Genomic DNA, 22925 nt, shown 5'->3' on the forward strand with positions numbered 1-22925 from the left:
AGACCAGAGCCAGCAGGTCTAGCAAGGACCTGTGCTTGCAGAGGCTTTGGTGGACCACCTGCTCCTTACACGTTTCTGCCACGTTTTTGTGTCATTCTTCATTCATGAATTAGATGTGGTGACAGTCACCTTACAGACTGATCTTTGAATGGGATTTGCACAAAGTGAACCTGTGCAACCCCTGGTGACATTGAAAGGGAGGTTAACATAACTGCAGAAGTCTAACATGACATACGTCTTTGCAGGTTTGACGTCTGTTTAGGGTTTGCTGACCTATCAGATGTACCCATATGGAGTTCCATGAAAGAACTGGATGATTTTGATATCAGGTGGCATGCAGGGCAGAAAGTCTAGCAGTTATGATAGTAGCAAAAGTATATGATTATAGGCCTGTTTAAAGGTCAGTGGTCTGTGGTTTCTCTTCTAGACTATAATAATAAAATGTTATTCTAAATTGCTATAGGTCTACCGGCATTGCAAATAAAATTTTGTGCTAAGCTTAATGCAGGGTTAAAACTTGCAGGAAATGAAAGTTTCCGATTTTAATTTGTTGTTATAAAAGTAGTTGCTTTTTTATAAACTTGTTAAAAGTTTGCAGTGCTTTTTTCCTGGAGGGTTGCGGTCACTGAATTCGTCTACAGTACCGTTTTGAAGTATGTTGAAGCACCGGTAAATTTATGTTCAAGGAATACAGTTAGCTAAATCTGAGGGAAAAGTTTGAGAGACGGTCTTGTATTGAGATTCATGAAAATCTTCCCTATTTACACAAAACCATTTTGAGTCCAGAGCTATATATATTACCCCCTTTGATACTTTGGATACTCATTGAATTATTACTGTTAGTATGAAAGCATCCGTATTAACGCATGCAATGTAAAATGTATCACACTTACGAACATGACCTCCATGTTAGTGAAAACAAGTTTTAGAAAGCACAGTGCATGTGAAATGAGATGGAACACAAGGTCTTCATGCTGGCCCTAGGACCGGTTCTTATTTTACATGGTGGAAAATACACATGGCATTTTTTGCCACTGAACTTCTAAGAAGTCTTCCGGTGCATGCTTGGATCTGGGTTTTGTTCTCTGGTAAACTTCCATGATACACAAAAACGTCCAGAACAGCAGGAAGCAGGGTGTGCCTAGCTGGCAGACAGGACAGTCCCTAATACCGGGCAGGGCTTTAAGGGGTCCGCTTTAGTCAAGTCCCTGAAATCTGTAGCAGATGAAGCTTGAGAAAACTGAATAAGAGGTTAAAAATTGAAGGTAAAAATCAAGTATTTATCTTGCAGATAAATATGAATAAATCTCTGCAAATATTGGTTTTATTTTGCAAAATATATAACCTAAAATAAGAAAAAGGTCCTGCATCACTGTAGAAAACTGTGGAAGAAAATAATACGAAAGATTTTCTTAAATATTAAAGCAAGGCTTATGCATTTCTACAATAAAAAATAATTACAAAGCTCATCATAATTAGAGGACATGATATTTTTCTTTATCGTCCTTATTTTCAATTCAGGTAAACTAGGAAAAGATTTGAAGGCTGCACTATTTTTAGTGGAAAAGTCCTTGAGAGAGAGATGGAATGAGAGATAGGAAGAGGGGAGGGGAGAAAAAAAAAGGCTAGAGAGAGCTTTCTGATCTTACGCTGGGAGAACATATGGTACCGGTGTTTCAAGACCTGTCATAAACTGCACTGAGGAAGAAAGGCCTAAGAAAGATTACAGTCTGTCTTGAAACAGAAAATATAAAATTGAGATTTTTTCCTTTTGAACACATGAAGATCAGCAGTACGTCGTAAAGAAGAAAAAGGAAAGGATTCAATCATTGAAACTGAACTTAGTGGAAGAGAACCTGAAAAATTCAATTTTTTTTCCACATAGATAGTGAGATTGCACCAAGTGCAGGTTGCCAGTCTGCTAAACCCAAAGGCAAAATGATCCCCAAGTGAATGTGGGGAAAAAGGTAAGAAAAATAATGAGATTAAAGTTGTTTAAGAAGACTTACGTTACTCCAAGCAGTAATATGCTAGGAAGAAAAAATGAAGTAATTATACCAACAACAAGATATTTCATTTCCCACGATTGTTATCAAGAAGGAGGTAGGAAGGACATGTTCTGAAAGGAAGGAAAAGGGAGTGGATGGAAAGGGAGTAGAGATGGAAAACCGTGGGGTGGCATTGAGATAGGAAATGGTGTGTGGGGGAGAGTCCTTTGCATGACTGCTTTGCGGGGTCCTGCACGGGAGTTGGCTGGCTTTTCAAGGGACAGCCAGCCCAGGATTCATGGAGCCAGAGGAATTAGCATTGTGCAGGGTGGAGGAGGTGAACTTAAACCTTTGGGGGAATGCAGAAACAGGTAAGAGGTATAACAACAGGATGTATTTATGGTTTCAGGTGATAAGATATGGGACTAGAACATTACCATATCCATGGTAATGCCCTATGGATCAAGCAGAGTTTTGTTAGCATTGTTTGACTTATTATCATAGAATTCTTTCATCTCAGATACAATGGCATATTGGTAGAGTGTAATTATAGGTGATTTTATTAGTGAAGTTTCCCCTCTTAAAAAATCTTAAAGATCTCAGTGTCAAATAGGCCTTTTCACTCCTGGAACTGAAATCTAAGCAAATAGATCCTCTTCCTCAAAGCTAGAGAGCTAGCAAATCTCTTTGGGAAATGATAGAACAAACTACAATATTCATCTGAAAAATTGTACGTTCAAACAGAAGTGTCTTAGATGTGGTTAAGTATGTAACGGAGAACTTATGTGCAAGTGTGGCATAAATGTGTAACAATATAGTTATTAAATGTATATAATAGTATTTATATATTATAGTTATTTATACTATATAGTGAATATAGTTACAGCTACAGTGGGATGTGAGGGAAGCCTTAAAAATATTAAGAAAAAAGTATAAAACTTTTGGAAAGACAAGTAGTTATTACTTCACTCAAGGTAACATGATTTTGTATGTTTTTATTTTGAATTATGTGCTGTAGATAAATTAGAACAACACTTAACTTTACTATCTAAAATATTTACTTCCTCTCATTTAGAAATTAAAAAAAATCTTCCATTATGAAGTACTGTGTGGATGTTTGTGAAAGGATCTTACCTAAACAAGGTAACAGACAGACTCTTGTATCTTTCTTTACAGGGCTATTTAAAAAAAAAAAAAAAAAGCAAAAAACAAAACAAATAAAAAACAACAACAACAACAACGACAAAACAAGCACCACAACAACATGCTATTGCATTGAGAGATTAATTTTTGATCTTTTAAGCAGGAGGATTCTCTTGGAACAAAGTAAAAACTAGCAATAGCCAGAAAGGAGAGAGTTTGACTAACTGCTTACAGTACAGATCTATTTCATTAATAAATGCTGATGGAGAGATTTTTGTCAGCATGCTGGCAGGTAAATTAGGAAGTACTTTAGCGAGATACATGCACTTAGATCAGTTGGGAATTATTATAGGCAGACTATTTGCAGATACTATTATGAGAGCCCTGGGCCTGCTGTGTAAAAAGCATAAAACATGGTTATTTTGCTTTTTCTTGATGCAGAACATATATTTAATTTGGATACAATAGGAGTATATGGACGGTGCATTAGGCAAGCATAAACTTTAGAAATATATTTGTCAAGAACTAATAAAAAGTACAAATGTAGAACCTTGAAGAAAAAAGGTTTTATTCCTTAAAATACATACTTTTTTTTTTTTTTTTTTTTTTTTTTTTTTTTTTCTGGAAGGTACGGCTAGGAAAAACGAGCAAAGGAAGACTCAAAGAGAGAGATGATAAGGAAACTGAAGCAATGAAGAGAGGTGGAAATCAATATACTTAATAAAAAATGTGTTATAAACTGCATAACTGGAGATGACTGTTTCTGGCAAGGTGTGAACACAGACTGCTAAATACCTTGTTTAGAAGTTAAATACATTTGAAGACCTATAAGAAGTCTGTAAGAAATTAATTGCAATAGTAACTCTTGAGCTGAATGAAAACAACCTGTTACATACTTCAAGCCCTATGCTACAAAGAAAGGCTGAGAGAGCTGGGGTTGTTCAGCCTGTAGAAGAGAAGGCTCCAGAGAGACCTCATAGCAGCCTTTTAATACTTAAATGGGGTTTATAGAAAGAGATGGAGAGCAACTTTTTGCTTAGTCAAATAATGGTAGGTCAAGGGGGAATGGTTTTAAACTAAGATGGGAGGGTTAGATTAGACATTAGGAGGAAATTTTTCACTTGGAGCACAGGTTGCCCAGAGAAGCTGTGTATGCCCCATACCTGGAGGTATTCAAGGCCAGATTGGATGGGGCCCTGGGCAACTTGATCCAGTGGGTGGCATCCCTTCCCATGGCAGGGGGGTGCTCTTTGAGGTACCTTCCTGGGTGATCTTTGAGATACCTACCAACCCAAGCTGTTCTATGATTCTGTGATAGACTGTTTTATCTATAGGAACTTTCTTCAAGCCTGCACTCTGTCACATTACTCCAATTTGGTAGGAAACATTGTTTTTCATCCTTATTTAAAAATATGAAAAAAATGAAGCATTCTATTAAGAGAAACTATCTCATTATTCAGAATACTTGAAAAGAGACAAAAGAAAGATATTCAGAAATACTGATTTTCTTTACACATTTAGTGAAGATGGGAGTTTACCAGTTCCTAGCCATGATTTCTTGTTTATAACTTTGATACTTCTGTTAGATTTTTTTCTTTTACTATATCTTTAGCAACTGAAACTTTTCCTTTGTAAGTCCTCTTACCTATTATTACGCAAGTTCCACAACCTAATTCTAATATATTCTGTATATATCTGGTTATGTTGAAATTCATAAGGCCAGATAGTTTGAAAAGAAATAGCAGCAAATCTCAGTCCTTCCATCTGTAAAGGTGTACCTGTTCATTTTGTAGTAAGATAAGTAATTTTAAAACATACTGTGCTCTTGGAATAGCTTTATTGCATCATGGTGGTTAAAGGCTGGAGAACGAGCTACATCTTAGTTCTAAATTACCAACCTGCTTTTACAGCACTAATTAACTCTTAAGACTTCTGTGAGGAAATGAGGTGAATGTCACCAAAACTTGAAAGGTAAAGATGCTAGGTAGACTGATTATGTGCAGAGGTGGATCTTCAGATGGGATTGTCTTCCATTTCCTAGTCCAGTAGACCATAACACATCTCATCAGCTTGCTTGGTATTTTCCTTTTCATTTTAGGGTAACAGATGGTTTTGTTAACCCAAATGCATCATTGCAACCAAAAGTGTTGGGATATCTAACCTTCTTACACCTATAAGAGACGTGCAGGTCTCTGTATGCCTTTACAAGCCACACACAGTAACAAGCAGCATTCCTACTGCGCATCAGGTGATCCCTGCCTACTGCACTCTGAGCTTGTATACAAAAACTGAGTTCTCTTCAAAATGGGGAAGACAATAAACCACAGAAAGCTGGCATCCTTTGAGTGAAGAAGTATCCTGTAGAGAAATTAAAATGTAAAGTATCTCTAAAGAATATTTTCAGTTGGAGGGTGGATGAGCTGAGGCAGATGTCAAGAGAAGTGTGTTTTACACCTCAAAAGCTGTCACAGCAGAAGTGCTAGCCTGTGGTTCGGTGATGGAATATGAAGATAGCAGATGGTGTCAGAACACAGATATCTGTCAGAGCAGGGCTGAAGAAGCAGAAAGCTTCAAATAAGTAACAGTTTTGAGTGTGTAGGTTTTAGAAGTGAACCAGGGAAAGGCAAAATCAATATGCCATATTGTAGGCAGTCAGTAAAAAATGCACAGTGAGTTTAACATCATCCTAACAGATCAGTCAGCAAACACCCAGGTTAGCATACTGCTTGCAAGCCAAAGGAAAGAGCTGGTTGAAAATCTGTATAGAAAGGAATTTCAGCAGATCTGTCCTTGTGCTTTTGAGGGAAGGTGCTACTGCCACAAGGATGCTCAAGTTGAATCAGGTTAGAAATGGAAGCCTTATGTATCATTCCCATTTCTTTGCTTTCTACAGAAGAGGATGACCTCCTCCCTGTCCAGTTCTTTGCGTTGCTATGGGCCTCTCAAATTCATAGCTATAACAATATGAGGAAAATTCCTAAACTGAACCAGAAATAAGGCTCTGTCATCCTACCACCCCAACCCTCCCAAGTGGAAGAGCAAAATACTTTTGGTGATTTATTTTCTTCAATGGCAAGTTGATCCTGATAACTTTGATCCCTGAGATTAAGTTACCAAGACTGTGGTTGGCTGTAGTGAATCATTAGCATTCTCAAATTCAAGCTTGCTTTACAAGGTGTTGTAACCTTTTATTTATTTATTTATTTATTTATTCTAGCTGTTATAATTGTATTAGTATCATCAGAAAGGGTTGGGTAATGAATCCTGTGTTAGAGTTCCTCCAACTTTGTATATTTTTGTATAACATCTCTTTGGTGCGATGCATTGTTGGTGGGACTTCCAGTTGAAAAGCAATCTCAAGCTTTCAGAAAAGATGCTGTAAGAGAGTGTGTTGAAATCTCTATGAATAAAACATTTTTCTAAAACCTATAACAAATGAATTACCGCTGTGGTCAGTACAAGGTAAAGCTTAAAAAAATGTCACTACCCAAAATGCCATTCTCAGCTGAGCATCCCTAGAAAGGAAAAAAGAAAAAAAAAAAAATCACTAAATTCCACTCACATTCTCTGTTCCTGTGGGCATATGTAATCTTGAGCTTGTGGAAAATTTTCTGTGTGAGTTGTCCCATGATATTCATAATTTTCTTCCCTCCAATTTGTATCAATCTTTTGTCCTTCAATAGACCTTTCTGAGGAAATTTTGCATCCAACAAGACAAAGCCAACAATCATGCAATTATTTTAACCTTTAAGCTTAACATAATGTGAAGGTCAATGTATTTGTCAATGTAAATCTTAAATGCAAAAGCAGTAATTTAGTATCTTGACTGTTACAGGTTATAATTCTTTATTATGCTAATAAGACTTTAACATCTATTATAAATGCCATAAAATTAAGTGGATTGTACTAATAAATAGGACAAGGTTATCTTAAAATTTAACATTTTTGTTTCCTTTTTTTATCATCTTATACTATGGTTTTATATAGGCAGGTGAAATTACTGTAAAACTTCCTTAATTGTTGTATACGTTTCTTCTAAAACCTTCTACAAAATGCTGTTTAATGCATTTATGAAAAAGAATTGGTAGCTAAAATATTCCCAATATGACATTTGTACTTTCCCCTGCAGTAGCAGTTTTTTTGCTAATCATGCAGTCCTGAAATTTTGGATGGTACTATTAACATTTAAAGTGAATGCAGGAGCAGTTCAGGATATACTTCAGGATATTACAGTCTGTTATGGCAGGGTCTTGGGGTCTTATTTCCCTACAATGTGAAGTGTGACCACCACCCTTGCAAACTGCAAGCCTGGCACTGCAGCACCCTGGAGCAGAAGTATACACTGGTGGTGTTGATCTCTACCAGGTAAAAGGTGTTAGTACCACCACTGAGTAGATTCAATCTCCATTACTTGTACTGATTTTTAATACCAGCTTAATAACTAGGGGACTTATCTAAAAGTGTCTAGGAAATCCAAAAGCCCCAACCTGAAAATAGATGGCCTTTTAAATATGGAGCAATTTACATCAGCAAATGCTTCAGATGTACTGTGAAAGTAATATTTCAGCCCAAGAAAACCTCCCTTGCCAGTCAAAGCTCCTAGGCTAAACTCCTGATAAAATAATGATAATAAAATGTAGTACTTGTAAGTCACTTCTCATTAGGAACAACAAATAAATCATCCATGGAGGTCAGTCCTGCATCATCTGGGTCTCAGCCCAACATTCAGACCTCTGGAGGTGCTGTTACTGATGGAAAGTTCTCCCTCAGGACTATTACCTCTGCTGCCACTTGGTGCATTCAGCCAGAGCACACAACAAAACTGCGTTGGCAGTAAAAATAATATCCCAGACATGAAAGAGGATAACTGGCAGTTTTGCCAACTCTTCTGTGCTGTGTTTTTTATGAGTTCTTTTTACTGTTCTTTCTAAAAGCTTCATCTACTGTTTTTCTCTTATTTAGCAATCTCTTCCTCTGCAAAGGCATAGGCTTTCCTATTTATGAAAAAAAATGATGACATGCACTTGGAAAATCTGCTTTCAGAAGACGAGAATTAATTGCTTTGGTAATGTTATGACTTGGAGTATGATTTCCACTGGAAATATTTTCCACTGGAAATATTTTGTGTGCCTTCAGGGAAAAGAAAACAAGGAAGAGGGAGAAAGTGGCTAAACAGAGCTTTATTTTATCTGTTTCTCCGCTGCTGTCTACAACATACAGCTGATTTATACCCAGCAGCTATGGGTGATGAAGCTGTAGCCAATTCACTGTGGTCATCTCTCCCTACTACTTGTGAGTGTGGTTAGATGTAGTGACAAATCAGAGCTAAAAGGTTTCCATTTCAAATACGTATCAGCTGAGAAATTCACTGGAAGGTTGTTGGAGAGAAAGAGTTGATGCTGAACCCAAGAAGTGTGAACCTACAATATAACTGTTCAAGGAAAATATCAGCTGCTTAAACTAACTTAATGGCAGGAAAGGGTCCAGCAGTGACATGAGGTCCAGTCAGGAAAGATTATTGTTGGGTACTGTTTCTTACAAAGCTGATAAGTTTGTGTGTATATTTGGACATTTTTAGCATTATCATTGTATTTCCAGGTAGACTTTATTAGGGAGTTAGGGAGCTAAAGGTAAAAAGTTAAAACAGGCAGAGAACTTCTAGGACTTCTCAAAATGGTTTACATGCATTTTATGCTAACCTTGGATCTAGGACTCTATCAGAAGAGATAAGTGTTGTGTTTGTGTAAAGCATTCCTACACTACACATCTGCTGTGGTGATAAATGTTACAGGAAGAAGAAACTGAGTGACTACAGTACTTTCATGTATCTACCTTTCTCTTTTCAGTTTGATTCCGCTGAAGCTCCCTCTAAGAATTTTATCATAAGGGTATTAACAATTCTTAGTCAGACTTTGTAATTTCTGATACGCCTACTTCTGATTGGCTGGTCCTAAATTAATCTTATGCAAGTTACTAGGATGCTAATGTTAACTGCATGGTATCCATGCAGGTTGGAAACTAGGAAAAATTCAGGTTGGAAATTCTGAGAAACTTCTTCTCAGAGTGGTCAGGCACTGGAACAGGTTGCCCAGGGAAGTGGTGAAGTCACTGTGCCTGGGAGTGTTTAAGGAAAATTTGGATGTGGTGCTTAGGGACATGGTTTAGTGGGTGATATTGGTGCTGGGGGGATGGTTGGACCAGATGATCTTGGAGGTCTTTCCCAACCTTGATGATTCTGTGATTCTACCACTTGGGCTTCACTGACATTAGTCATCTTTAGAGCCAATGTAGAATGAAGCCATCTTTAAGCTATGAAGTGCTGCCCATGCTTATAGTCTGTGTTGGAAGAAAATCCACTCTTGTGATTTCAGTATGTCCAAGCATAACTTTTTAGACAGTTTTCAAATTTCCCTTTAAAAGCATTATTCTGAACTAATGCTGCTGTTCTGTGATTATTCAACAGCTTGAAAATATTAGCTTAAAAGTACAGTGCTCTGTTAAGATATCTAAGTATGTGTTGAGATCTATGTTTTTATTTAAGAGGGATTCAAACAGATCTCACACTAAGAATAACTCTCTGTGCAAGGGTGAGAGAAGCTGAAAATACTCTGTTTATTTATACTGAAGTTGACATCCAGGCTGGCATACTTAATCACCAAGAGAGATTGATAAGTGAAAACTTGGCAGGTAAACATGGAAAGACTTCACAGTTCTACAGAAAAATTCCTGATGCAAGAGGCTAAGTACATCCCACCCTATTTGTACAGTTTAGTGGATTTTTGAAAAGGTGGTGAAGATTTTGGTGACCTATTGCGAAGGTGCAGAAAATTTTCATCTTCATGCTTTAAATAGTAGACAGCAATACAGTACTGATAAAATTAATGTAAAGAAACCTTCGCTGTGTATACCAGTGTATGTTGCTACTACTTAATAAAAGCATTGGTGAAATGACTGGGGGCAATGTGAAGAAGCTTTATCAAATTGTAGTGTGTGTGGAATTCAACACAGGGACTTTAGCAGGCTGGAGAAATGGTTCAGCAAAAGGAAGTGCAGAGTCCTGTAGCTGGGGATGAATAACCTCCTGCAGCTTTTAAAGACAAGGCCCTAAACGTCCTGGTGGATGCTATGTTGAACATCAGTCAGCAACGTGCCCTTGCAACAAAGAAAGCTACCAGCCTCATGGGCTGCATTAGGAAGAGTGTTCCAGTCAGGTTGAGACAGATGATCTTTCTCTATTCAGCACTTGTGAGACGTGGAGTGATGTCACCAGTGTTGGGTCTCACTAGTACAAGATAGAGACAGCAGAGGAAGTCCAGCAAAGGGCAATAAAGATGTTTTGGGGTGTTGGAGCATTGAACGTGTGAGGAGAGGCCAAGATATGGGATTGCTCACCTGGGGGAAAAGAAGGCTTGGGAGGAATCTCATCAATATGTGTGAATATTAGATCAGTGGGAGTAAAGAAGATGGAGCAAGACTTGTCTCATTGTATCCAGTGATGCGGCAAGAGGCAATGGGGCACAGACTGAAGCACAGGAAATAATGACTTTGGAGACAGTCAAAACCTGACTGGACATGATCCTGGGAAACCTTACTGTAGCTGACTCTGCTTGAGGCAAGGGGTTAGACTAGGTGGTTTTCTAACCTCAACCAAACTGTGATTCTGTGAGTTCCAATTTTTAATGCTAGTGATTTGCTACTGCAAAATTCAACATTAAAAATTTAAGGCATGTTGAAATCTATTCATTGTGTCATTGCCCAGTATAATTGTTTTCTATTAAACAACCTGATTTTTATTTCACAAAGAACAAGACCTTGTTTTCTTGCAAATATTGGGAATGTTTGTACATCACAGAGTTACAGTTTGCTCACATCTTTCAGTTACGTGCTGCAAACACATTGCAACTGGGACAAAACGCTGACATCCAAGACTCTGTCTACTGAATCTTAAGAATTGAAATACAGATTTAAAATGTCTCTCACACACTCACACTTCATCAGACTTACAAACCCTTGTCCCTCATAGCTGAAAATACCTTGTCACCTCTACTTACTATATTTTATTTTCCTGGGGAAAATAAAATCATAGCTGTGATCTGTGTACCAGAAGTCTACAAAGCATGCTGGCAAACCCTCTACTAGTCTTCTCATGTTATTGATTGTTTAACTTATTATTAACTTATGTTATTGTTTAACTGTTTAGGGACAGTATTTTAATTTACTGTTCCTTTTAATTAACATTGCAGTGGATGTTGCCAAGATTTTTTTTTTCATGGTCGGCTGATAGTCCCTCTGGTTTGCCCCATTGTTGCAGTGTCTGGTAGCATGGAATGTGATTTCCTCCTTAATCATCCAGACATGTGATCTACACATCCTCCAAGTGTTTGCTGCATAATATCTTAGCCAGATACTGCCAAAACTTAAGTATGTGTAAATGTTACAACTAAATTAATGATTGCTATTATAATCCAAACATAGGGCTAAGAATATTCTGCTGTTGGCTCTGTCATGAGATTCTTAAGATTAAACTGAGTAACTCAGTTGTCTTCTCTGAGCTTTATTTATCTCCACATAAAAATGAGAAAAGTAACTGTCTGCCTTATCGTTATGGTAAAGCTTTATTTCCTGACGCTCACCAAGCACCGAAGATCAGTGTACGTACCATGGAGAAGAATAATCAAATAACAATATTTCTATAATTTGTTGGTAAAGAGAAGTAGGATTTGATATCAGAAGCTTCGTCTGTAGTATCTGATAAAATCCTGTGCTGATAATAGCAGCTTTAATGTTTTTGGAGGACCTAATTGTGTCCTCATCATCCCTAGGCAATTTATTTGTATCAGGTAAACGATTTCAAGCTTAACTTTGCTCAAGTTTTAAGATGCATTATTCTGCCCATGTTTCTCCTGGTAGAGGAAAACAGTTCCTTCTGATGGAAACTTAGTCTTTAGCTTTCATTATTCTGAGTGAGATGGGAAATGATAGGACTGGCCAGGGTGGCCTGTGCCTTTTTATAATCCTTCTACAAATTGCTCCAAAGAAGGCTTGTACTGTTATGTTGAGGAGAGGAAAAAAAAGGGCATAAAACTGTGTGGTTTAATTTAGTGCTTGCCTAAATGTAATCTAAACATGAGAAGGGAGGTGTGGGTGGTGGGAAGTGAAGATTAATAAATAAATAAATACGCAGGCAGCAGTCTGGGGTGGTTGAGAGTAACCTTTCCTGGTCATACTTGGTAGATTATTTTTTTTTTTTTAAGTATATGCTAATATATGGATTTTTTTTTCATCCAGATTGTTTAGAAATGTGCTACATAAGTCTGAACAATTTCAACAAGATGCAGTTCTATATACCTTGGTTGAGAGTAAATTATCGCATATCACATTTTTTAGGTATTTTATTTCTTCATATTTGGCATTGGTCTTTCATGTGTTCACCAAACAAGAGAAAAATGTTTAGCACAAGCATTTTCACACTGAAAATCCTGAAGAGAATAGAGTAGTTTCCTTCCTTCTTTTTTTTTTTTTTTTTATATATATATTACTTTGTATTTTTAAATAGTCTAAATGAAGAGATTTGATTTAAAAATTGAGTTAAGATTGTTAGCTGATGTAAATGCATGTTAAAATCAACGTTGTTTTATATTGAGTGGACTTTTTGATGGAAAGATTAGAGTTCAAAATCCTGTTATACATCTAGTATGACATGGAGATGTTTCCATCAAACTGAGTGGACTAGTTGAGCAGATTCTTGCATGGGACTGTTTTTAGTTTTACTTGCAGTTCAAAAAGCATACTTTATTTTAGTATGTAGAAAACTGTTTCTTGAGTGTTTGCATTCCTCTGTGGGAAAGGATCATAAATGCTCTTTCGTTTATCAAGCCAGGTCAGATTACTATTGTTGATGAAATATGTTTGTAAAGCTGGCCCATTCAGAACATCTGTTCAGAGGAATGGAATAATTGCTGCTGCTTTTTGAGCCACATTACACTATTACTTTTCTCTGAGTTTTTCTTGAGAAATATAAAATGTCTTTCTCCCTTCTGTGGGTAGACAGATGGAAATGCAATGTTACTGTTTGACTATTGGCACTTCTGGCCCTATGAATTTTTAAGATGTTAAACAGAAGGGCGTGGATAATACCAAGTCACAACTTGGTTTGTACATCATAGAGTATTCACAAATAATGTTCCCTCTCTTTGCTCAGTCCTGATCCAGCTTCTCTCCCTATTGCATTGCTATTACCATTTCAAAGGAGAAAAGAACAGAGAGAATTTACAATATGCATTTCTTTTTCACTTTTTCTGTAATAAAATGCAAACAACTTCATTTTCCACAAGGCTACTGCTGGCTTGCTTTTAATCAAACAAATATCATACCCATTAATTATTGTTTGATTTAATTATTAATCAAATGATGGAGAAATAGTTCTTGGTCGTTCACAAAGATGCCTCTTGAGTTGTCCAAGTCAGTTATAAATAAAGAAGGGTGTGAGAAAGTAGTACTTCAAAAGTTCCCAGTTAATGTTAATATGGAAGAACTCGCCATGGGTTATTTGCATTAACTAATGATGACCTGAGATCAAAGTCTGAGCCCACTGGAACTTGAGCTTCCAAGGTAGCCTAGTTCTGAGATGTCTAGTGAAATCTTCCAGAAATGAAATATAAACTACTGTAATGGGCTATCAAAACTGTCAAGCTGGCTCAGCAGAATGAGTGATGTGTTTAAGTCTGATCATTTTTCAAAAGCTCTATGAAACTAGAATAGTTCCATCCAAATGGCCACAAGCGACTTCTGTATCCAATTATCAAAAACAAGCTTAACAAAAGCTGTCAAGTGCTGAATTGTGTTTTTGGAATCATGCTGCAAAGTGATGAAATGATTACCCTTAAAGAGAACTTTGTACATAGATTAATAAACATTTCTCCTACTTAGTGATCCAAAGCAGTAATTAATGTCAAAAGGAAGTAATTCCAATTTTAGCTCACACACATACTAAAAGTTTAAATGTTACTTTTGTCGACAAGTCTTCTACAATACCGTAAAGCATGCAAGCACAAAAGGTGAGGGTTTAACATTAAGCAAAGCCTGACAGACTGTAAGTACTCACAAAGCTGCTCTTGTAGAAAATCACTGAATATGTAAAATTAATTAGTATAATTCTGATCAGTGATTCTCTCTCAGTAATAGTTTTAACTAGAATTAATAATCAGCTACTCTTTGTATTTTTTAATGTATGCTTCTGACTTTACTGTGTGCATTAAAAATAGAGCTGAAAGTTTTTTAGGGAGCCTTGCTGCAAGCTCTTATCTCTTTAAAAATAAAATAAAGGCAAGACAAGCTTATAAGAAGAAATATAATTAAAGTCACTGACAAAATTAAAGATGGTGGGTGAAATGAGGACAGCAAGGACTTCTCTCCTCTCCTCTTTAGAATCCAAAGCAGTAGGGGTAACGAAACCAGAGAGCAGAGCAGAAAACCCCAAATGCTTTCTTTTTAGTTCATAGCAAGTTACCTCTAAAGTTTTTGATTCAACTGAAATTTGAGTTTCCTACACCTTTTGGAGCAATGCTGAGATGAGAGGTCTCTATTTCTCCAGTTTTAGCAACAAGTAGTTGAAACATAAAAATACAAAGCTAAGAAAACATGGTAAACATGATTTCCTGGTATAGGTACTCTGGTCCTATGTCGTAGCCCTCCTCTGGAGCCATTCTAACAGCTATACATCTTCCCTGTGCTGGGATCCTCAGACCTGCATACAGCACTCCAAGTGAGGCTTCACAAAGGCAGAGTAGAGGGACATAATCACCTCCCTTGACCTACTGGCCACTCCTCTGTTGATGCAGCCCTTTAGGTAGTTATTACTACCTCTGACTTATAGGGGGAGTTGAATTTTTGTGGTGTAATATTTAGTTTGTTTCCAGAAAATAAAGAACCAAGCAGTGCTTTTGGGGCACTCTGAAATAGGTGATGATCGTTACTGAGAACAATTACAAAAATATAGCTTTTGTGTTTCGATGATACATAAGAGACGAAGAAAGAATTTACAATATTTTTATAGCAAAAGCTACGTGGCTGTTTTATTTCATTTTCAATTGAAAATGGATCTTTTGGAAGATAGAATAAAATGATGTTTTTAGAAGTTGGCACCAAGAATTTAAAACTTTTTCACAAGCTTTTCTTCTACCATATTGAGTCTAGAATAGTCTACTGGGACTAGCATTTGAAGGTGAGCAGTATCGTCATGCTTCTCTATTGTTTTCTCAGATGAGACAAAATAAACAGATGCGGAACAGCTAACGCCTCCGTATATTTATTTTCCATTAATTGAGTTATTCTTTTTAATTTATTTGTTCGAAATCCATCAATGCTTGGAGAATTCCTTCTACATCAATTCCTTCTACATCTTGGAGAATTCCTTCTACATCAAGGAATCTTTCTAAATCTTTCTCCCATCTTTGGATGCTTCACTTAAATGACTCTAATCTAGTTCTGTCAGTCAAGGAGATTGTCCATGATCATCTCTGGTAAGGAAATTATATATATTTTTTGTAAGTACATTTTACGAAGTAGATTTTTTTTTATTGAGATGTACTCAGTATAGAAAGTAAACCTATGTCGTTATAGGATTTTATTTTTACGTTGATTCTTGGTGTTACAATAGACAATAGTGTTTTGTATATCTTTTGTAATAGATAATACTGTTTCGTAGTGTTTTGTTTTTACCTGGGGCACAACAACCCCAAGCAGAGGTACAGGCTGGGAGATGAGTGGTTGGAAAGCTGCCTGGCAGAGAAGGACCTGGGAGTACTGGTCAGCTGAATATGAGCCAGCAGTTTGCTCAGGTGGCCAAGAAGGCCAACGGGATCCTGGCTTGTATCAGGAACAGTGTGACCAGCAGGGCTAGGGAGGTGATCGTCCCCCTGTACTCAGCTCTGGTGAAGCCGCACCTCGAGTACTGTGTTCAGTTTTGGGCCCCTCGCTACAAGAAGGACATGGAAGTGCTCAGAAGAATCCACAGAAGGGTGACAAAGCTGGTGAGGGGCCTGGAGAACAAGTCCTACAAGGAGCGTCTGAGGGAGCTGGGCTTGTTCAGCCTGGAGAAAAGGAGGCTCAGGGGCGACCTTATCGCTCTTTATAAGTATGTTAAAGGAGGCTGGAGAGAGGTAGGGGTTGGTCTGTTCTCCCACGTGCCTGGTGACAGGACGAGGGGGAACGGGCTAAAGTTGCACTGGGGGTGGGGGTGGGGTTAGGTTGGATGTTAGGAAGAACTTCTTTACTGAGAGGGCTGTGAGGCATTGGAACAGGCTGCCCAGGGAAGTGGTGGAGTCACCATCCCTGGAGGTCTTTAAAAGACATTTAAATGTAGAGCTTAGTGATATGGTTTAGTGGAGGACTTCTTAGTGTTAGGTCAGAGGTTGGACTCGGTGATCTTGGAGGTCTCTTCCGACCTAGACGATTCTGTGATTCGGCATTGTAAATGGTATGAAACGTTGAGTCTTGTAAAGACTGAAAATCATAATGGAGATGATTCATAAGCTTATAGAAGTGTATTTTCTCAGATGCAAAACAGTACCCTGAAGGAACATCATGGGCCTGCCTTGGGCTTTATGGGGAACTCTGAAACTGGTGAAGCTTAATATGGGCGTTGAGATACTTCTGTGGCATACAAGATTAAAACATCCTTAGCGTTATGCATTGGATTCTGGTCAGCATACGTTTGGAACACTTCTTTTCATATACATATGAAGGTGCTTTACATTGCCGAAGCAGAGATCAGAGTAAGCCCTAAATATTTACTGTGAACTCTAACAAGATATTTTGCTGTGATTCTTGTCAAGTACCCAAGGGTCAGGCTGGAAACAAGGCTTTTATTCACTTTATGCATACACTATTTCATGTTTTTAATAACTTCTTAAGCTTTGCTCAGACTTCTGGAGCAGAACTGATATCAGACTGCATTTGCTGAAACTTACAAATGTCTAAAGAGTATATACAATATTGGTAGCTTAGAACTTGGCTTAATGAATTTTATTTGCCATACTGCATGTCTCATATTTACTACTGACAATAATTTTGCTTTTAGGAGCTTCACTACTTCTTCAGTGGCTTTCAATAGATAACAATTCGTGTTTTATAGTGCAACATACATCACACTTTCAGACATTGTTGGCTGAGAAGTCATGGATTAAGTCAGGCTAAAAGGTCGTTAACCTTTTCAAAAATTTCTAGTTTCCCTTTGTTATTTATGTAATTCTTATTTCACTTATTAAAGCAAACAGAACTAGGGTATTTTATGAAAGATGTTTACTAGGGCATCTGTCTTGTGTTCTCTGTATGAATATGGAGTTACACAGCTAAGAATTTTTCCCTTGGAAAACCTATTATCAGGAGATTTTTTTTTATCAGATCATATGAAGAAAAATGTTACTTAAAAATAGTTTCCTTCGTTGCAGTAAAGAAATATAAACAGAAAGCACTCTGACAAATAAGAAAAAAAAAAAAAAGCTTCCAGCAGCTTTATGTGACAACAGACCTTATTGAAATAGAAGAAATTAAAAGGAAAGATCTTGAAGAAATGTACTTTTGTAGTAAAAACAGAACAAAAGAAAAACATAAAATTTGAAATTGAATTTGAGAATTAGATTTTCATACATACCTCTAGAGTGGGGAAAAAAGTAAGGTTTCAGAATATCTATTTTGTTTACTTTAGAATGAAGTCAAATTTTTGGATTAGAAGTATTTCCAGTGACCAGTATCTGACAGTTTTTCTTCATTTGTGAATCAACCATATTTTAAAATAGTGTAGTAACTAAGCAGTGCCTTAAGTTCTAAGTCATATTAATATTTTATATGCAAAGGTTCAAAACGACTAACTTTTTTGTATGGTTATCATTTATTCTTTAATGTTATATGTATGAAACAGTTCTATATTGCACAGTGGAAAAACACATAGTTTCCTAGTAGGAAAAGGAAGCTGTATTACAGGACTTGTGTTGTTGCCAGTTTAGGATGATTAGATCATCAATCTTGAAACCACCAGATTCACAGATACCTTTCATATTGTCTGTCTTCCTCTTAAATATGTAGGCTGTGCCAAAGCTTGGAGGCAAATCTTCACTGAGAAAGAGAGGATGGTGGAGCAAGGTTCTTGTAGATCACAACAATCACAGTGAGTGACTTGCTTGAAATGTCTATAGGGTGCTCTTGTTTCAACATATTTTAGGGTACAGCTTCAACATTTCAAGTATTTGTCATATTTTCGTGTGTAGATGTTTAAAGAAAAATCTGTTGTTTCTGTGGCATATCCAATGAAACGTTATTTCCTGTTCTTGTGTTGTATACAATATTGTTCTCTAGTAAATGGTTGAACCCATCCTTTAGGTCCAATGAGAGTAAACTTGGAAAAGATCTGTATGAAACACCACATGCTGCAGGTACCTTGATTATTATTAGTTCATGCTTTGTCATTTCAGTAGGCCTGCAAGAGACGTGGTGCTGAAGAATATGAGAAAGCAGTCAATGATGTGTTATAGCTGCTTATTTTTTCAGTGTCTTATTCCTTAATGAATTCCTTCTAGGCATGATCTTGGCTAGCCTGATGTAAGCCTGGGAGTCAGATTTTTCACTTAATTTGATCTGATCAGTTGCCATGAGAGCATGTTTTACTATGTTCTGAGTACTTGCCCTTGAACAACAAATATGTGTCATAAGAAGTTCAAATGCCTTGAACAGTATGTACAGCATCTCTAAAAAGAGCAGGTAGTTTTGTTAAGTAGTTTTGTTAAGTGTTCAACTCCTGTAGATTCTCTACTTTTCTCTCCTGGAGAATCTTTACTAAACTTCAAAGTAATGGTTGAGATGGCACTTTCAACAACTAAGATTTGTTTCTATGATTGTAATTACTAGGTGAAAATCAGACAGGCAATAACAATTTCTGTCACTAAAAAAAAAAGTTCATGGTGAAAACAGAAGATTGGACAGACGCTTTGAACCTAATGCCCAGAGTGCTTGTTATGACTTACTGTACTCCATATGTTCAGTGCTTTTAATTAAATAAAATCTTCCCTGGGGCTTTTGGATACTTCCTGACAAATTCTTTTATTTGCTTTTATTGCTCTCTGTCTTCATCTTCTTTTCTTACATTTTGAGTTGAAACCCCTTAGAGTAGAGGCCTCGTATTCTAATCAGAATTGTGTAGCATAAAATGCAATGGAGAATCCTGTTACTTGATTAGACCTATCGCAAAAATGACAATAAGTTACAGTATTAGGAAATGTTTTGACCTGCCATAGGACACATACAGCTGAAAACAGCAAAGATGAAGCATCTCCTTTAAAGCGACCAGTGATGTTAAAGAATTTATTTGAAGAAGAAAAAAAAAAAAAAAAAAAAAAAGAAAAGAAATCTTTGCCAGCAGCACTGACAGGAATACTCATATGAACTTTTGCAAACATTATTCTGCAAATGCCATTCTAAACAGACGTACCTTTATGAACAGTAACCTGACATTTATAACCGTTCTAAATAATGCAACAAAAGAATTTTCAAGGTTCTTGTGAACCTTTCCACATGCAGACTTTGCAGTTTCTTCAATTATTTACTATGTTTAGAAACATCTCAGTAAATCAGATTTTTGAAACACAAAGCAAATATTAACTGTTGAGTTACATGAGCGTTTTGAGTTTGTGTCAGAAGGAATGTGATGAAAATTCTGTGCGACTTGTTTTTAACAAAACATGAAAGCAAACTGCTTTTCCATTTCTACCGGTAGAAACCAAAGCACATGATATAATTTTTGTAAGGTTTAAATATCGTTACAATGAACTGGAATATGACAGTAATATTTCAGCAATGAGAGAAACGAGAGGCTGATTCTTTGCTGTTGTGTACTACTGGCCATATATTTCATAAAATCAGGATAAAATTTTGTACTTGTTGGCAGAGTCTGTAAGCTTTAAATGAAAGTGTTCTTGCATTTTAATTGATGATTTTTATGAACAATTTTATTATGAAGTTAGTTACATTATGCTCATACATTAGAGGTCATTACTAACTTGCTTCAGTCTGACCAAAGTTAATGAGATACCTAAAATGAACTGTCATTACATGCAACTTCCATCTAGTTCTGTTTTTTTTAATATCGCTTTGTTTTGAGAAAGATGTATGCGGGTGGCTGTATGTATGTGAAGTGCATGACTGTAGGCTACAGAGATTTTTGTGGCACAGAAGCCATTCAGCTTTTGTTAGTGATATTGTAAATATCCTATGAAATGCTGAGAGTTGTTAGTCAAGAATGACACACTTTTTTATTATTTTTTTTTAGGAAGGAGTTGCAATAAGACATCTCTTTTCTTTTTAGCCTTTTATTTTGAGAACAGAGTTGGAAACTAAGAAAAATGCAAAGCTCTTCCACTTGAGAGAAGAATGGATCTCATGCCATGAACTATGGATTCAGCATTCATTACAATAAGGTTTTCTCAAAACAAATTCTACATTGCCATGATTAGAGTGCTAAGAGCAACTCAGCTCATCTAAATGGTACTAAAAAAAAGTGTGTGTATGCACAGTTTTGTGCCATTCAGGCATTATTTCAGAGGTTGCTAATGGAGGAAATGCATTTTTTTAAGGGCTGCGGAGTGGGGAGAAGCAGTCTTCTGTTCTTTCCAGAAAGCCTATGTCACACCAATGACTAGGTCAAAGTAATTGTTTGAAGCAAGCTAGAGTATTCCCACGTTACACATCCCATTGAAGAATATTCTGTATCATAAGAGTGGGGGGTTCTGAAACTGCCTGAGGTTGTGATATTAGAAGTTGCTTTCTTTAAGCACCCAAAACTCTTCAGACCTTCAGAACACTTTGCCCAGAAAAGGTTTTGTTGGACTGTTACTATTGCTGTAGTGTTGGTTCTAAATCAAGTAAATCTTGCCTGTTCCTTCAGAACTCAGGATGATCTCTACTGTCTTAACAAGTGTAGTAGTTTTGTTCATCATCGTAGGAATCTTTAATAAATTTTCACGTATTTTGGGAATTACCAATATGACTTCTGCTTAATATAGCAAGTGTGTTAATGTCACATCCATTTACTATTTTTGGAATTATTAAAAGGTAAAGGAAGTATTTATATAACTATCAAGGCACAATTTATATTTAAGAAAATTAATTTTAACTTCATTTTCAGCTTCAGAGACAAGAGTATTTTGTCAGTCATAAAGAAAGGTCTGTATTTTTTTTTTTATTTTCAATAATTAAGAATGTCCAGAGACTGTCTTTTGAGAATTATTACCTTAAAGGCCACTGTTAGTAAGATTTGTTGACTCATGCATAAGGAAGTGCTATATGCTTACTCGAAATGTGCGCTCATTTTCTATTAAATTTCAAAGGGACTTTAAAAGTATTTCAGGACACAGAAGTATTGCCTTTTTCATAGCTTATTTTTAGAATGGTTTTGAAAACTCAAAGGAGCTGGAAGGGACTAGTTATCAGGGTGGTCCTCATTTTGAAGTAAAATAAAATACGCATGTGGAAACGAACCAGTATATGAGCTCAAACTGATCAAACAATTCTCTGTGGACCTCAACCAATGGGACAGGCTATGGTCAACACTTCCAGAACTTCTGAATTTCTCTGGAATGGTTCATAAATAGTGTTTCATTCATCATAACTTTTTAAAAGAAATTGGTTTTCTACTTGAACTTTTATTAATATCAAAGGAAGAACTTTATAAATACTCATTGGTACCCCCACCCCTCATCTCTCTGTGTAGTAGAATACGTTAGAGCAAAACTCGGGAAACCATCCTTTCTAGAACATACTACAGTGTAACTGCTAATAATCCTATATCTTGAATACTGAAAAGGTTCTCTATAATTCTTGGAAAATCTTGCGGTAGCCCTGGGGAAGATGTAATTTGTAACAGAAAAACAGCAATATTTACTTCAGATCCTTGGTGTCTTGATAGATAGTCTTTATAATGGAAGTATTAACACATGTATGCTGAGGCTTAGTGTCAAGGATTAAAATTTAGTTGTGCAAACACTTCTTCATATTTCACGGTTTTGTAGGACAAGGCTGTTGTGCTTACAAATTTGTTCTTTAAATGAACCGTTCTGGAAATTCAACTAATGTAAGTTATAACCAGGCTTTCAGCTGTTTTAATAGTGTAATATAAAGTAACTTATTTAAATCTGAAGCATAGAGTGGGCAAGAGTTCTGGAACTCTGGAGCTGACCACTGAATTAGGGTCCTTGTCTGTAAAAATAAATAAATAAATAAATAAAATAAAAATTAATGTACAAGAAAAACAACAGAACATAAAAATAGAGCGTGGAGATGAATATTTAGGACATCCAAAATCTGTTTTTGTTGCAGTATGTTATTCTGGATCAATAAGAGAAATACTAATCCTTTTGGAAATGTTTTATTTAAAAGAAGTTGTGCGAACATCCTGTTCTGTAGTGAGGAAGGAGTACAAAATAGTTTTGCTGATAATGGGTGAAAGTTAAGTAAGAAAAGAAAGAAACAAGCCTGTTGCATTTCCCTTAACCAGTCTATTTCAAATCAGGATGAACTTGAACTTTCTTAACTAGTGAATATGAGATGTCTTAAAAATGAAAGTTAGGTGGCTGAAATAGTTTATATCAGAACTGAAGGCATTCATTTTACTACAGATGATGCAAGACAGCACAATGACCTCCTGAGATTTCTTGTTTTATTTTTCAAGGAATTAATTTTCTTAAGCATTAGTTCAGATACTGCTGGAGGCTGTGTCACATTCTCTGTGTATATGCCTGATAGCTG

At 36.5% G+C, this 22925-nt stretch overlaps 1 long non-coding RNA gene across 1 annotated transcript in view; it reads left to right on the top strand.

Moving 5' to 3' along the window:
- Positions 1–2236: 2236 nt before the first annotated feature.
- Positions 2237–22925, top strand: part of LOC311436264 — a 334039-nt gene continuing 313350 nt past the window's right edge. The window contains exon 1 of the long non-coding RNA XR_014692707.1: positions 2237–2359. This is a non-coding gene — a long non-coding RNA (uncharacterized lncRNA). The remainder of the gene's footprint in view (positions 2360–22925) is intronic.

The sequence above is a fragment of the Aythya ferina genome, assembly GCF_964211825.1.
Source record: "Aythya ferina genome assembly, chromosome: 4".
NCBI classification, from domain to species: Eukaryota; Metazoa; Chordata; class Aves; order Anseriformes; family Anatidae; genus Aythya; species Aythya ferina.